General features: G+C 45.2%; 1 pseudogene; it reads right to left on the reverse strand.

The window, feature by feature from the left end:
• Positions 1-2,889: 2,889 nt before the first annotated feature.
• Positions 2,890-3,835, reverse strand: LOC126504955 (60S ribosomal protein L29-like; annotated as a pseudogene).
• Between the last annotated feature and the right edge of the window lie 534 nt (positions 3,836-4,369).

Here is a 4,369-nt window from a genome sequence, read left to right on the forward strand (position 1 = left end):
GATCAAAGGCACAAACAGAACTGGTCCTCCCAGTTTGGCATAGTGAGAACCCCAGGGAAGATAAAGGACTGGGGAGATGGTTCAGTGGGTAATAGCATTTACTTCACCAGCATGAGGACCCAAGTCTGAACCTCCAGCACCTACATGAAAATCTTGCATGTAACCCCAGCATGGAGGAGAGGGTGGAGACAGGAGGATTGCTGGACTTGCTGGTTGACAGTCTAGGAAGAGCTGAATGAGAGACTCTGTTTCAAGAATGAGACATAGTACTAAAGCAAGGCACCCATTGGCCTCCGTGTATACATAGATGCATACACACATGCACAGACAAACTCACATCAAAAGAAAGTAGATGTGTGAGTCTCGCTTTGAAGATTCTGCATCAGTTGGTTGGTGGTCAGTGCACGAGTGTTTCTTCTCCCGTTCTATAAAGCTCGTGGGGAGACCGTATGTGTACTAAAACTCTGGACTCATTAATCTGTATTGAAGCTATCGGCAGGGGCTGGATAAGACAAGAGCTTTAAACCCGACGGCAGCATCACCCTTCCCCGACAAGTTTGAGATCATACATGATGCATCGCAGCTTCAGGCCCATTCCCTCTAGTCCAAATGCAGCATCTTCCTTGCACCCTCCTTCAACAAGAGCTCAAGTCTTTGCATCCAAAAAAAAAATCTGGAACAAAAGATGTTCAGATAGAGTTGAACTAATTCTAGGCCTCACCCAGGCGTCTGCTGGGAAATTTTTATTTCTCCAAATCTTTTGCCATTTTCCTCCTCAGAGAATGGAACTTGGGTATTGGGAAGATGGTTCAGTGGGTAAAGTGCTTGCTGCTAAGCATGAGGATGAGAGATCAATCTACCAGGAGCCCATTAAGAACAGTCAGGCATTGCAGCCCACATTTATAGCCCCACCATTGGGGAGGTAGCCAGCCTAACCAAGTTGGCAATCTGAAAGTTTATTGACAAACCCTATCTCAAGGTAGAGAATGATCGAAGAGGACAGTTGATACCGACCTCTAGCTTCTTTATTGCATGCACACACGCTTGTAAATGAGCGCACGTGCACACCCCTACCTACACACACATGTGCACAACACACACGCACACATACACATATCTATATGAGAATCTAGAAGGTGATGGGATACTGCTTACTATAAAACTGAGCTGATGGTCCCAAGAATTAAAGTAATCACCATTTTATTTGCAAGTTAAGGTAATGAGTTATCATTTGTGTCTATGAATGCGTTTTCTGGCTGCTGGCTAGGCCCTGAGCTTGGGTATATGTCAAGGGACACAGAGAATCTGAGCAAGTTGCTTTGGTATTGAGAAAGAATGGAGTCTGACATGTGATCTCCATTTCTAGGAGACTGCACAAAAGTACTAGGAAAGAGGGTACCTTGGAAGGTCCCCATGAGTCACTGACTCAGTTCTTACCGTCTTGTTAGCCTGGGCTTAGGGATCCCAGGGTTCTCTTGCCAGACCCTTGCAGCACATGGCCCGATTTAGGGAAGTAAGGCCTGGGAAAGCAGCAACACTGGGCACAGTTTACACTACTTCAACAGAATTTTGCCCTGAGAGCCTGGCTTCCTCTTCCCTGCCGGTTGATCCTGGCAAGTCCCCTTACACGACAGCCTTTCCAAAGAGGAACAGCAGAGAGCTGGTCTCAGCCTGCTCTGTCTTCCCTGGATCCTCCAACAAAACTGGCCTGGGGCCCCGATTCTCACAACTCTGAGATCCACAGTGGTGAGAATCTCAAGACTGGAGTTGCAGAAGTGTCGCCCACAATGTAAAGCCACCGGGAGACTTGGGTTCTCTCCAAGGGAGCATCCTAAGTCCCACTAGTGGAGAATCCAGTGCAGAGACTTCCCAGCTAGGGCAGGTGTGTGCACAAATGACACAGGAGTCTGGAACCTAAGGTCGACCAGATGTTTCCAAGAGCCCTGCCCAAAGGTGCATGTCTATGCCTCTCCAGATAGCATCAGTCTTCCAAGACCGAAATGCATCTAAACAGGGCATGAAGATAGGAAGGGGGTGTGCTGGGAGGTGTCGAGGGGAAGTGGGGAGGAAATTGGAAGGGCCAAATGGAAAACATGTATAAGACTGTCAAAGAGTAAAAGATTTTAAAGTGGGTCTGAGAAATCCTCCTTTTGTATTTCAAATTTGCATGTAGTAGGTAATTCAGTCAACCTACAGAGGAAAACAATGGGCTACATTTCTGTGTTTATGTGTATACATGTTCATGTATATACATGTCTGAGGAAGGGTTAACATGCATCAGTGTACATGTGTGAGCAAGTAAACACCGGGGTCAATCGGAATGTCTTCCTTGGTCATTCTCTACCTTATTTTTGATACAAGACTTCTCACTGAACCTGGAACACATCAACTGGCTAGGCTGGCCAGCCAGTGAGCTCTCAGGAGCTTCCTGTCTCCACGTCTTGGTGCTGGGACGACAGATGCGTGCAGCCATGTCTGCCTTTTCTGTGGGTGCCAGGAATCTGAGCTCAGATTGTTGTACAGTAAGCTCCATACCCGCCAAATCAGGTATCTCCCCAGTCCCCCCCCCCAAGCATTTTCTTACATTTAAAATTTTGTAAGTGTGACATAGGTCAATTATAACAACAGAAAATAATATGCTAAATTTCTTAAATCTATCTCTGAGATTTTGCCAAACTGGCTTCAAATTCAACCCCTCTCTCCCTCTCTCTCTCCACCCCCACCCTTTTTCTTTACCCCTTTCTTCATACTCCCTTTTAAAGAAATAAAAATGTCCACACACAAGTTAACTTTCATTTCTTTTTTAAAAACATGTGTGTGTATGTGTGTGTGTGGTGTGTGTGTGTGTGTGTGTGTGTGTGTGTGTGTGTGTGTCTGTTCTCTCCTGCCACCGTATAAAATCTGGTATTGAACTCAGGTCATCAGGGTTGCACACTAGCGCTTCCATCGGTCAAGCCATCTCACCAGGTCTCCGTTGATTTTTTTTTTGTTGTTGTTGTTGTTGTTTAACAGATGTTGCCTCAAGTTTATTTGTAAAAACAGCATAAGGTCCTGATCACCTGCAAATACTGTGTAGGTGTTCACACCAGTCCATCTGTCTTCACATTGGCAGACTGAGATCTTTTGTATGGGACTTTCGCTGGAGCTTGGGCACCTTTGGGAGGCTGAGCTGGAGCTGAGGCCTCTGCTTTGGTTTGAACCTTGGGCTTTAATTTTTGGAGCCTATGACCCCTGGACATAAAGCTTCTAATCTGCTTCCTAAGCTTGGGGTGAGCAATGAAAGCAAGACAGCTGAGTTTGTAGCTGGGGCCCTTTGGCATCTTGGGTTTAACCACCTTGGGCTTCACCAGGGCCTTGACGGCCTCTACTAGCACACTCATGGCCTTTGCATTATTTGCCTGCATCTTCTTCAGGACTTTCTTGTTGTGCTTTTTGGCAAAGGAACTTGGGGTCGACCCCCTTGAGAGATTCGTATCTTTGTGACTGGGGCTTCTTGATGCCATTTCTTTGCCTTTTTCGGGACTGGTTGTGTATGGTGTGGTTCTTGGCCTTGGCCGTGTCTGAACAGTAACCAGCAGCTCCCCTGATTTTCTTTTTCACTGCAAGTTTTAAACTTACTTTTCCACTTGCACAAAAATAAAGAGAAAAAACCTCACATATTAATGAGTCACCGTGTGATGTTTCACTATCGGTGTTCATGCTGACATTTACACCAGGCTAAGCATAGCTATCGCCCCAAACACTTATCATTTCTTCACAGTAAAACCATTGAGAATGCATCTGTCTACATTTTGAAATATATAGAATATTGCTGTTACTGTAGTCACTGCCCTGGGTGAGAGCTTGCAGAATTTCTTGCTTCCTTCTAACAGTAACTCCTCACCTTGCGCCGAGCTTCCCTTCTGTCTCCCCACTGACACTGCGTGGTCTACCCGGACTCCTGCTCAGAGGTTACAGCTCCATCTGTCATTTTTATAGATGGTTTCTATTTTTTAATAAATATAAACCTACTGATAAAAAATAAGTTATAACTGTATATATTATACATGCATTTTTACATCTTGCCTTTATAATTTGACTTCATTTAAAATCTACACAGCTGTACAAAATTTTGTCAGGTACATTTGTATCCTTAACTTCTGTATAGGCTAATATTCAGTTCCGTTGTCATATCCCATGAGCCACAGCTCCAGGCTGCACAATCAGCACTCTCCTGTGCTTGCACATATTCGTATGTGTGCACGTGTACACATGTGGACGGTGCATCTGCACACGCAAGGACCAATTTGTGTGCATATATAATAGAGCCTCCAGGCTAGATAACCAGGGGCAGAAATACTGTCTCACAGTACGAACGCTTCTTCTATTT

The sequence above is a fragment of the Alexandromys fortis genome, unplaced genomic scaffold (genome assembly GCF_014885135.2).
Source record: "Alexandromys fortis isolate MF-2015 unplaced genomic scaffold, M_Fortis_MF-2015_v1.1 scaffold_58, whole genome shotgun sequence".
Lineage (NCBI taxonomy): Eukaryota > Metazoa > Chordata > Mammalia > Rodentia > Cricetidae > Alexandromys > Alexandromys fortis.